The sequence below is a fragment of the Balaenoptera physalus genome (assembly GCF_965194825.1).
Source record: "Balaenoptera physalus genome assembly, chromosome: 12".
Taxonomy (NCBI): domain Eukaryota; kingdom Metazoa; phylum Chordata; class Mammalia; order Artiodactyla; family Balaenopteridae; genus Balaenoptera; species Balaenoptera physalus.
Genome location: NC_138897.1, coordinates 10,170,431 through 10,184,084, shown reverse-complemented (window position 1 = coordinate 10,184,084; position 13,654 = coordinate 10,170,431). Strand labels below are relative to the sequence as shown.

Sequence of the window (13,654 nt, the reverse complement as noted above, 5' to 3'; positions counted from 1 at the left end):
TTTGGGAAATAATCCTCATAACATATAAACCTATTGCAATTTAATTAATTTAAATAAAAATTTTACAACTATACTGACTTAAAATTCATTACTTAAGAATATAATTATTTGAAGTAAATATATATATATTTCCCTGACTGGCCCAGTGGCATATCCTCACTGTGTCCCCGTAGTAAACCGTACCTGTGAGTACAATCATATGCTGAGTACGGTGAGTCCTTGTAGTGAAGCACTGAACGTGCCGGTGATCTTGGCACCCCTGACCCAGCAAATTAGTGATAGGAGAACCTCTCATGAAAACCTACCAAAGCCTCCAAATGGAATGACACAGACCCTTCACTCCTATAATCACCGTTTTCTTGGATGGGTCACGTGGCCCAGCTAGCATGTGAGCTTGTGTGGCAGTCAGGAGCGGCTGGAGAGCCTTGTCTTGCCTTTGGCGCAAACAAAACTGACCACCGTAGGCTATCAGTAAGGGAACTGTAATTTCACACTCAAATATGTTATTTAAAATGTGTAGTTCTAAGAAGACCACCAGAAAGCTGCTTCAGTTTTCAGGAAGCTCTCAAACTCCCACCCTGTCTCTCCTCATGCAGCCTCAAAATGAGTGTTTCCCAAGGACTCACCAAGAATCTGCTGGGAGTCTCAGGCCTGCAGGAGAGTCTGGAGGCAATTCTACCTACAAATGGAGCACCTTCCAAATAGAACCCCTTCCAAATATCACGTGAATTTATTGCGTTGGCAAATCGTAACCTGGAGCACGGAGGGAAGGGGATTCTGAGAAGTGAAGTCCTTAGCTTATTCTCTGAAATGCAGAGAAAAACTTAGAAGGCTTTGGGGATGATTCCAAGTTGGTAATAGATAATCCAGTACAGATAAATAATATCATATTCAAATGTTCAATCGTCCTTTATTATATATGCATATTCTATATATGCATCTCATATTCTCATATTCATCTCAAATTCAAATTAATTATGAAATTTTAAGGGTTTAAATGTCAAGTCTGATTAAGCTTTGCAAGTCAAACTGTTTATTAATAGTGACAAATATAATAATTTAAAGTTTTTCTCTTTCCAAATAAAAAGAGAGGACAATCTCAGCTATCATTAAAAATCTGTGGGTATTTCTCCATACCAGTATTTGTGTGTAGCATGCTGATTTTACCAGATTAGAAAAATAAAAGACTCACATAAGAGAAGGAGTGGCTGACTTAGTTAGCTTGAGACCAGTGTGAAAACAGAGAATCTCTCAGGATTCAGGTCCAAGAATGTGCACATTAAAGAAAAAGAAATATTTCAACTGAAGCTTAAAAGGGAAGAAGAGACATCTGCCTAGGGAGACAGAAAAATGCGTGTCTTCTGTAATTGTTCTGTTATTTATTACATAATACCGCCTTAGCTGTTATTCGAAAGGGAAATATTTTTCAGCAGAGCCTGAAAGTAGGAGGTTGAGATTTTTCAAGGTTTCTCCTCAATCAGATGAACAGAACAGCAGTTCTGTCACCAGCCAGGTGCAGTGAGTATGCATCCAGTTTCGCATCCTTTTTCTGAGAACTTCCTCCTTGTTGAAAATGGAGGGGTAAGAATTCAATAGAAACAGATTGCAGGTGACAAAGCCACTAGATTTTAAAAACACATTCATTGAAGCCAAGTTTGCTCTTTAATAAAAAGTAAAGAAGAAATCAAAATTACTTCACCTAGGACACTTTGTTGTAGGCTACATACTAAAGATACAAACAGACTGAAACTAGTTATTTTTCAGGTTTATAAATAACACACATCTTTCTACTTTCTAATAAATTGTATAGCTCATAAGTCAGCTGATGTAACATGGTTAATGAAGGAAGACATGGTAGATAGTCTAGATGTGTCCATGGAGATATCCAAACCTTTTTATGAATCTAAAAAGCAAATGATTCCTTTCCAATATTTTAAAGATATTTGTGGATGAAAGTCATTTAAAAATAATACCATGTTTTTCATAAAAGGAGAGATAAAATTGGCCTGTTTCAGTTGGATAAAAACTATATTTCACTCTATATGATAATTTTTAAAGGTTAATATAGCACCAGAGGATGATAAACTGATATAATGGTTTCAAGTTAAAAGTTTTGTTCTCCTCAAAAATATAAGAATTCTTGAAGCATCACTGCCCTGATTATTTTTAACGATTTGACATGTTTATACTCTTTACATAATGCTAATTCATCATGGGAAAAATCTTCTTGGATCCCAACTTTTAATTTCTATATAAGTGTTCTCACTGTACTTTGTATATCTTTACTTCTTATAAACTCTATGTCAAAAAGCACATTAGATCATTTATTTTCATTGTTTATATTCTCTTTTCCTTTACATTACTCCTCACATACTTAGAAATGATAAAAAATAATGGGCAAGGAGAATTTCATCTGTAGTTATCCAGTTATATAAATACATAACTTGTACCGTGTTGCGTAAATCAATCCAAGGCTGTCTTATAGATCAACTCAAAAATTTTGAAAGAAATACTCAAGTTTAGTAGATGTGTAGTTGAAATGAGTATTTTCTTTGAAAATATGTGATTATACTACAGTAATTATATAACTTTATGTTTATATATATGGTTTGTATAATAAATCAGATAATTTTAGTTCCTGTCTTTCTTTGATATAAACTTCTATTCTTGCCCCCTAAGAAGTTATTTGGGATAAAAATTCTTGGCAATAAAGACACACTAGGATTTGTGAATTTGGGTCTCCTTTTTGTGCAGTCTTCATCTTCATAATGCTTTTCAAATCCCTTTCCAAACCAAAGAGACACATTTTTTTTCTGTTTGGCTAATACATCAGCATTTATGAATCTACAATGATCTGGGCCCTTGACTAGGCTTTTTCCTGTAAATATATAAAGAAGAGGGAATCACATAATCATTATTTCTGGATTTCATTTCAAGGCATCAAGCCTGAAAATGCTCCCCAAACTAAGGAGTCAGAATAGAGCCAAAGTGTGAGAGCCAGAAGCAAGTAAATGGATCTACATCAGAGCTGGAAAGGTTAAACGGAAACCAGGTGTGAAAGTGACCCATAAAGCAGTCATAGCAAAGAGCTGCAGGTTCAAGAGAGATGGATTCTTCACCAGTTAGGGCAGTCACCCTCAAGCTTTCACACAGTGACATTTATCATTCAGCCTGGTAAGGGATGGAGGCTGAGATGCGTCAGAGTGGAGATACTGATTACATGCTGCTCTTTATAGCAGCATTCCTCATCATGAGTCCACTTACAGAAATAGTGAGCTTCTTGAATTGTCAGACACTAAGCGAAGTAACTAAAAAATATGAGCAAAAATTTAGATTAAATTTTTTTTCATAGGGTAGGTGTTACTATATCTTTTTTATAGAGTAAGAATTTTGAGAATTAGCTTTCTGAAGAAAGCAACTAAACAATCAAGCAAATATACCACCTAAAAAAATGGCTAGTGATACATCTTTTAGTGTCCATTGGCTATTTATTAATAAACTAAAAGACTGTTTATTGGCTGTTCACTTGTTTGTTTTTGTTTACACAAACATAATTTTTTATTTTATTTTTCCAGCTTTATTAATACATAATTAACAAATTAAAATTGCATAAATTAGGTTGTACTATGTGATGATTTGTGTATACATTGTGAAATGATCACCGCAATCAAGTTAATTAACACATCCCTCAATTCATATAGTTACTATGATTTTGGTTTTTATGTGTGTATATATGTAGTGAGAACATTTAAGATCTATTTTCTTGACAAATTTCAAGTATGCAATACAGAATTGTTCACTGTAATCACCATGCTGTACATTTGATCCCAGAACTTATTCATCTTATAACTTACAATTTATAATCTCTGGCCTGAAGAACTCTACATTCTATAGTCATATCACATACATACAACACAGCACACATACACACACACAAATACTAACAAAACTTAGCCTCACCAATATATTTTTCAAATGTTATGCAAATTCTGTGGATTCTGATACTCATTCATTTTATATATATATATATATTTTATTGAACTATAGTTGATTCACAATGTTGTGTTAGTTTCAGGTGTACAGCACAGTGATTTGTGTATATATATATATATATATATATATACATACACACACACACATATATATATATATATATATATATACATACATATATATATTCTTTTTTAAGATTCTTTTCCTTTACAGATGATTACAAAATATCGAGCATATTTCCCTGTGCTATAGTCCTTGTTGGCTATCTGTTTTATATACAGTAGTGTGTATGTTAATCCCAAACTCCTAATTTATCCCTCTGCCACCCCTTTCCCCTTTGGTAACCATAAATTTATTTTCTATGTCTGTGGGTCTATTTCTGTTTTGCAAATAAGTTCATTTGTATCATGTTTTTTAGATTCCACATATAAGCAGTATCATATGATAGCAGTCTTTCTCTGTCTGGCTTACGTCACTTAGTATGATAATCTCTAGATCTATCCATGTTGCTGCAAATGGCATTATTTCATTCTTTTTTATGGCTGAGTAATATTCCATTGTATATATGAACCACATCTTCTTTATCCATTCATCTGTTGATGGACACTTAGGTTGCGTCCATGTCTTGGCTATTATAAATAGTGCTGCAGTGAACATTGGGGTGCATGTATCTCTTCTAACTATATTTTTCTCCAGATATATGCCCCGGGGGGGATTGCTGGATTATATGGTAACTCAACTCATTCCTTTTTGCCGAAAAAAATATTGAAATATATTAGGCTGCCTGAAAGTAAAGCAGAGAGTTGGAACATATGAAAAGGAGGGAGGGAGAAAAGAAAGGACGGAAAGAAGGAGAAAAGGAAGAGAAAGAGACAGGGACGGAGGGAGGGGGAGGGAGGAGAGAAAGAAACGAGGAGACTGGAGAGTTTGGGAGCAGGAGAACTAAGAGGAAAAGGAGTTTGCTAAATGGTGCTTTGAGGGATTACCATACGCTAAAAACTTTCCACCTTTATTATTTAACCTCAGAACAATCTAGCAAAGTAAATATTGCACTTTGTATATTTTTTTTTCAAAAGTCACTTTTTTTTTTTTTTTAATATTTATTTATTTATTTATTTCTGGCTGTGTTGGATCTTCGTTTCTGCGCGAGGGCTTTCTCTAGTTGCGGCAAGCAGGGGCCACTCTTCATCGCGGTGCGCGGGCCTCTCACTATCGCGGCCTCTCTTGTTGTGGAGCACAGGCTCCAGACGCGCAGGCTCAGTAGTTGTGGCTCACGGGCCCAGTTGCTCCGCAGCATGTGGGATCTTCCCAGACCAGGGATCGAACCCGTGTCCCCTGCATTGGCAGGCGGATTCCCAACCACTGCACCACCAGGCAAGCCCTGTATATTTTTTAATGAGGGCAACATGGTGAGAGATGAGATTTACACCAGGCTAAACAGAAAGTAGGAAAGTCAGATTCTAGTTTGGCTTATCTGCTTCCAAGACACCTGCCCCCTGTCACACAGCACACTCTGCAGGAACTGTCTCAGTGTCCCTGACCTCATACATTTGATGGTATTGATCACATCACCCTCCCAGTTCTGTGGAAATGTAATTCACGCTGATCTCTTTTTGTTTCTCAAAATTTTGGAGAAAACTTTTTTTAAAAAGAGAGAAAAAGTTCATAAGCCTTTACTCTCTGGAGAAACCGATATATAGAAATGATATAAAAATAAAATAACAATATGATCTTAATGAAATAAAAAGGAAAGGGTATTGCAGGAGGAAACTGAGATATAGTTTGAGCATGAGAGACATATATTCTCTGGGATCTGTCAACTAAAATGACTTATAAAACATGGAGAGTAATCCAGCGACTATTGCCAAATATGCAACTGGAAGAAGTACCATTAATCATCTTTTTAAAAAAAATCCTCTTGTAAATCAGTGTTATAAATTAAAAGAACTCTGTCTGCAACAACAATTTCTCCCTGGACATTTGCCCACAGTAAGTCACAACTACCAAATTCTGTGCTTTCCCTCAAGTGTCAAGCCCATATTTCTGGGCCTGCTCCCTCCTGGACCTTCTCACTAAGCTGTTCACATCAGGCTTAATACCCACATAACTGTCTTCTTTGGCCAACAGTCAAAAATTGGTCCAATATCCCTTCACAAATATATATGCCTGGGTTCTAAAAACAAACTCAACTTATGACCACTGATAAGTTGACTTCTGGTTGATATGTGTGCACTTTATTATTATTACATTTAAACTAACCAAAATGTTACAATTATTCTTTAGTACTTATAAATCTTATATTTAATTAAAATTTAGAAATATTAATCATAATAATCCTCAATAAATTAATTAATCTTTTAGAACATCTGTCAAATTAGGATTTAAATGTAGCAAAAATCTAATTAGATACTTTGGAAAAGGTAGACATAAGACATGGATGATTTCATATCATTAAAAATAAAGCAATTTAAAAAAATCAGAAAAATATTAAGCAAAAAATTGAAATAGTTTTTAATACATAGATATATGCATATTTCTACTTGTATGTGTGTGTGTATTTAAAGAGGAATACTACTGCTTTGTGATAAAAGAACAGTCCATTAAAACCCTTAACACTTGTGAAATTACAGTAAAATGAAGTCAGAATTCAATGTGGATTGAGAATCTTTTTTTTACATTTTTTGTGAGCAATTCAAGTTTTTCTTCTATTAATCAACGCTTCATATACAGGAGGCCTCTGTTTCTTACTTGTTCAACTTGTGTTCTAAAACCACACTACAGATTTATCATAAGCCATGATATGTGTTGGGAAACACCTCCCAGTTTATATTTCTTGAGAAATGTTTTGGCTATTCTCAGCCTTTTGCTCATCTATATAATTTTAAAATATGTTCGTCAGTATTCATCATAATTTTTATAGAAGCTCCATTAAGGGGCTTCCCTGGTGGCACAGTGGTTGAGAATCCGCCTGCCAATGCAGGAGACACGGGTTCTATCCCTGGTCCAGGAGGATCCCACATGCCGCGGAGCAGCTAAGCCCGTGCACCACAACTACTGAGCCTGCGCTCTAGAGCCCACGAACCACAACTACTGAGCCTGCGTGCCACAACTACTGAAGCTCACGCGCCTGGAGCCCATGCTCCGCAACAAGAGAAGCCACCACAATGAGAAGCCCACACACTGCAACGAAGAGTAGCCCCCGCTCGCCACAACTAGAGAAAGCCCACGCACAGCAAAGAAGACCCAACGCAGCCAAAACTAAATAAATAAATAAATTTATATAAAAAAAGAAATTTTATTAAATATACAGATAAATTTGGAAAGATTGATCATGTTTATGATATAATATTTATACTTATGTTTGCATTTACCTTCTCATATATTTAGGTCTTTAATGTATTATAAAACTTTCATACTGTTTCCAAAAATTCTGGCAAACTATCACTGCAATATTTGCAGATACCTTATATTGTACTATCACTTTTTACCTTGCTGTTGCTATTAGATTTGCTATCTTTATTTAAATTGCTTTTCTAAGTCTTTTGGTGATGTATAGAAAGGATATATATATATATTCCTTATTTATAAAATGCCAAACTTAATTTCCTAATACTATGCTGAGAGTTTTTACACCTATATTTATAGATGAACATGTCTGTAATTTTAAAATATTTTTTGGATTTGTGTTCAAAGGGTCAAGAGACTAAACAATCGATTGGGAAATGGTTTCTCTTACTCCATTATCAGAAAGTTTATGGCAGCATTCACCTCTGTAAACATCTGGGCCTGTGTTTTGTGGGAAGATTTTTTTAAATCCAGTGGTTCACATGTAACTAATCTGTGCTAGACTTATCCAACCTATTTCCTCCTTCAACCAGCTGTCGTGGGCTAATTTTTTTTGTGTCGTGTGTTTGGCGCAGCTCCCTAATGAAGTGACATGGAGTTGGTTATTCACTGACTACCATTTTTTCAGTCATTTAAAAAGCTGATTTATGCTGTGATGCTCCCTTTTCATTTTCAATATTTTTGTCTAAAATATTTTTTGTTAACTGTTGTAGAGTACCAAGTTTTGGCATTGTCACTCCTCTTTACTGCATTTTTGTTTGTTATTGTATTCAAATGACAAGATGCCCATTTTTTCCCGTACACATTTGGAATCAATATATTTCCCTCCCATTGCTGATCACTTTTAATGTTTTACATGCATACTTACCTTAACAATTTGTAAAAAACTGTACCCACATTGGTTCCTCCCCCAGAATAAGATATGAACTTTAGAGCCTTGGCTCTTGGTACCTCTCTCTGACTTACCTAGTGTTCTTGTCTTCAGTTATATTTTTTTCATTATCTCCAAATCAAACACTCTTTTCGGTGTTGTAGCTTTAAGCACTGGAGGTTTTTTTTTTTTGTTTTTTTTTTGTTTTTTTTAGGTTTATCTGCTTATTTGCCAAGGTTTTTGCCTATCCTTCCGTCAGCTCAGACATTCCTTCTAAAATCATTGTCTTTTTTCCTTAAATCTTCTCGATTCCTAGTTGCCAGTTAGGTCTTACATTTTCAGCTTGGAGTTGTCTTCTGCTGAAATTGGCGACATCCCAGATCAAGTTACAGAGCTGGTTCACGGATGGGTGGGTTCAGGCCCTACTCCTGGGCAGTGCCTGTGTCTTCTCCCTAGGAAGTAACATACAAGAAACAGAGGGAGAGCAGCAGCTTTCTATTTTTCTGTGAGCAGAAGACCCTCATTGCTTCTTTCACATTTTGAAAAGTGTTCATGTTTTTAATCTTCTCTTTTTACGATTGATTTTTCTATTTCTATTTATCTTTTCTATGTGTTTGGAGTGATGCATATAGAATATGGCCTAAAACAGAAAACCTTACATTACTTTTATTTGTAGTTCAGTAAAACCACATTAATAAACTTTGAGCATTTTCAAATATTATAATCAATCAGTACTTATTATTTTTAAACACAGAAATAATAATGTCTTGGTAAATAAATAAATGAACAGTATAAAAGAGAATCTGTAGATGCAGAACTATCTACAAAGAGTAGTCTAGAGAAATATGTTTACCTCATTCACATGAGAAAAGATTATCTCCATAGAGAGCTTCTTAACACCTACATTCTGTTGCCTGTATCTTTTTAATTATGTGAGACAAATGAGAAATTGGCATACCCTACAGAATCTTATTATACTGAAACTTATCCACGTTTAGCAGTGATTTTAGCAAAATAATTATTTTCTGGCTTTTGAAAGTTTTGGCTGTTGGTGAATTCTTCTGGCTATTGGTAAAATCTGAAATTGTGAATGAGGTTGCTATAAAAATAAAGTTAGGCTTTTTAAATCCAATTTAAAAATTCATGTTTACAGACACAGTAGTGAATTAGGCCTTCAGATTTCGAATACCATGTTGTAAAGATTTTCTCTTTCAGGGCTATCCACCCTCCAGTATGAGAAATGTTTTCAGCTCAAAACATAAGTGACTAACATGCCTTTTATAACTTTAGGGAAATGTGGGATTCATCTTGTATAATAAACTGATGAACATAAAATAAAATAAATAAAATGATAACCAAATTTCTTGACAACCACATGGCCCTAAAATAAACTTACATACTATATAAGAAACTTACATTCTGGTAATGTACCTCAGACAAAGTCTTGTTACTCTTTCTAGTATGCATTTGTTCTTTAAAATGAGATTGTCAGTCACTGTTTACAATTGTAGAGCCATTCCATATTTTTTCCTTATTTTTCCAATGAGCAAGCAGCCCTCAGCTGTATTACCAGTGCATTTGGAGGCATTTGGAGTGGGTCAAACAAGCCTTCTAGTGCTCTGTACTCTAAGAAGTACCCTGTTAGCCCTATCCCATGTTTGAAGTAATATGGACACTTCTAAGACCAACAGCTCCTTGTGCTGGTGGAGCTATTTGAGGGTAGTATTGTGTTGATTCTTTTACTGGCCTGGAGGGTCCCTGCCACCTGAATGAGAAAAGCTCTGAATGTGAAGGTGCTGGGGGAGATTTCTCCTGTGCCAGGTGCCTTGCCATGGTCTTATTTTCCTGACTAATTCTTTCTAGATCTGGTCCCCATAATCAGGCCAGTTTCTCCTTTTCCACGCCTTGTCTGCTACCAGAGTGTGTGTGTGTCCTTGCGTGTGTTCTCATATTAAGTTGTAAACTGGCACCATCCTCACTGTTCCGTGTAGACCTGTTTGATATCCTACCAAAGCCTTTACAACACCCCCTTGATTATCCATGCCGGCCTGGAATCAGGCTGCTCTTCCACATCTGGCTTTAGTTGTACCTCGGCGGTCACTTACCATATCCTTGATTGTCACAACATGCAGGCACTCTCCTAAGGACTCCTTCCCCAGAGAGCTTGTCCTTCAATCATTGCTGTTGAAGGACAATATCCATGGTGACTGAGGCCTTAGGCACTTTCTACCATAGATATGTTTGTTTGGAGAAAATAAAATCCATATGATTGCATCCCTATTGTCAATTTTCTTAAACTGTTATTCTGAAAAAAAATATTTATTTTGTTTGTACTTATTTTTTGTGCCCTGTCACTATTATTGTCCATTTATTCATTTAACAGTGAGTCTGAGGGAGATTCTTTCCAAAAAGTGTAGTGTGGAGACATCTGGTGGTCTTTCTGCAATATTCCATTTCACCATGTAATTGTTCATATTGGTTTATCAGATTTATAAATGCTGTACCATTTATATCAACATTAAGTTAGGAAAAAGCTACATCATTCTTCAAAAAATGCATCCATAGCATCAATAATGAGGATCAGTTTCAAAACATAAAACATATGACAACATATGACAAGTTGCCTTTTGTGAAACACAAAGTTTTCCATGCCTATGAAGTAAATTTCCAAAGCAACATTTAAATAAGTGCTTATCTGACCTAGAACATATCCATGCTAGGGGAGAGAAAATCCTTCAAATAATAAATATTAGATTTAATAGTAACAATTATAATTATTACAATGCAATTTATTTAATAAATGTTCTATATGTATTTATTGGATGTATTACAGACTTTCATTTAATATTTTGGGTGAGTTAATTTATATCAAATGAAATTTATGTTATAATAGACATTGGAAATTATGAATTCATCAAATAAATATTTTTATGATGCATAATGAAATAGAAGAAAATATTGAAAGTAAATTTGCAAAATAATAAGAAAACAACTTATATGTATTTAAACACAATTTCCATACTAAGTTTTAAGGAATGAGGACATATCTAAGTCTCTGCTGACAGTCATAAAATAACTCATTTTTCCAATTACATAAATTGTTGCTACAATATGACATTTCATAAAGTGACCTTAGAAATTATTGAGAATAATTTGTGTCTAAAACAGTCTAAAACACTGTTTCAAAAGTAATTAATAACAATGAATAAAACAGTACATGGTTATTAATAATTACACTAATAATTTCCACTAATTTAATACTAATAAGTGGCAGGCTATAAATTTCATGAAACCCTATGAGGTGAGTTCTAATTTTATAAAGGCTTAGTGGAGTTCAGCAAGAGATAAATTACATGCGCAAAGTCACATTAAGTTCCAGAATGAAAATCAAGTATTATTTTTTGCTATATTTTAACAACGCTAATTTAAGTGTGTGTATATATATATATATTTATTTATTCATTTATCAAAATTTGTAATTGATATTTTAAAGGAAAAATCTATTTTGTTTGTGTAAAGTAATAACATATATGAGCTTTTTATTTAAAGATAGAATTTGGTTAGCATCTTAAATTTAGCAGTGCTCTACTTCTTTTTAAATTTCAAATCAGATGCAGGCAAAGTTGTAGCTCACAAGACTGAAAATGAAGACTGACAAATATTTATCTAGATGTCTGATAGGGTGAAATAACTATGAGGCAGATTGAGAAAAATCCATACAGACTTCAGAGTACTGCAGTCTTAAGTTTGCATGAAAAAAAAAAAAAAAAAAACAAAAATAAAGCATTATGCACCCTCACCATCAAATCCTAAATCATAGATTTGTGTATGAACAGTTAAGGAACCAGAAACTCATGCCCTGCTCTGACTTCTGGGGCACATTGAAAATGATGCAGAAAAGTGTATATCTCTCCCTATCTTCTTTTTTCTATATTTACCTATTCAGAGGAAGAATAAGAAAACTAAAGGTCAAAAAGTTGAAAGGAACTGAGAAAAATCTGATAGCAGTGATCTGTTTTATGAGAGATTAAAATCTCCGTGGAAATCATTTTATGTAGCAGCATAAATAAGAACAACTTTGGTAGAAGTACAATGAGCCTTGTAGTTTTCTCAAGCTTTGCTTGAGTATGTAAGAATGAAAAATACATATTGCTGGATACATGAAATAAAAAGCATGCTTCACTTAATAAAGAAAATTGTTAAATAAAATTATGAGCTGAAAATAAAGATAGCATGGAAGTCAGACAAGGAAGAGTCAACAACTAAATGATTGGTATTGAATGGTGCTGCAGAAGAAATAAATAAAGATATAATAGAAGAAAATATTCCTCAGCTAAATAAAAATCTACAAATGCAGACAAAAGTGTTGATGCATAGCTTGACACCTTTACATCATCAAATGCAAATAGTTTCTTGTAATCATGTCTGAAGTGAAATTGTTTTGTGTGTTAATCTCCAACATTCCTCATTATTTATGATAAGAGCAACTCTATCATTAACTATGAACAGATGAAGTTTATTTTTCATTAATATAACTGGCATCTTATCCAAAGGAAAGGCAATCAATCTGAAGTTTGAACAGTTATAAAGCAAAATTTAATAAATATGTCTGGGTATTTTTTAACATGGGTGTCTGTTTATTGGCATTCATTTGGCTGTCATAATTCTGATGTTCAGAGTGTACAAGCTAAGAATTAATATTTAGAAAATTGTTAAATAAACAAAGTCTGTTTCTTCTGAGATCTGATTCATTTCACTTGAATTGCTTTTTAATAATACAGATAGAGAGAAAAATATTTCTACTTTCCGATGAGCTTTTTCAATGAGCGTGTTGTATCAAGTAAATACTTGAAGTTATTTTAGATTTATTAAATGTGACTACTACTGAAAATTGCCTTACTTTCTCTATTTTTAAACACAAAATATGATGATGATTTACTGCTAAAAATAGTGATATTATTTTGATTTCATATATTATATAATTTAAAGTCACACTATTAAAAGGAGTTTGGAAGGAGTGGGATTGATATATATGATGATATACGGATATAGTATCAGAATAAAAAGAGTCCAATAATAATAATATAACAAGTGGCTGTAAAATTAAATTTCAAATAGAATTATTGAGTAAGTCTAGATAGAAACCATTTTTCAAAAAACTAGAATTATTGGTTTTGAGTGCACATAGAAAGCTACACATTTCTTGACTCTGAAAAAGAAATTACATCTCTTCATTCAACAATATTTATTACATCACTGTTTATTGAGTTTTACCACATGTCAATCACTGTTGTAGGCACTAGGAATATAGCAGTAAACACAATAAATGAAAATTCTTGCTGTCCTGGAGCTGCCATTCTAGTATAAGGATTCATTCTGAAGACTGCACCAGCCCCTAAACAGTGTCTGATACATTGCCTATACTCATCAAAGACTAACTGACTA

General features: G+C 33.9%; 2 long non-coding RNA genes across 2 annotated transcripts in view; one reads left to right on the top strand and one right to left on the bottom strand.

The window, feature by feature from the left end:
• Positions 1-7,562, bottom strand: part of LOC309639132 — a 932,641-nt gene extending 925,079 nt beyond the window's left edge. Inside the window, exon 1 of the long non-coding RNA XR_014251494.1 lies at positions 7,040-7,562. This is a non-coding gene — a long non-coding RNA (uncharacterized lncRNA). The remainder of the gene's footprint in view (positions 1-7,039) is intronic.
• Positions 1-13,654, top strand: part of LOC309639119 — a 1,037,414-nt gene that overhangs the window by 609,252 nt on the left and 414,508 nt on the right. The window lies entirely within an intron of this gene.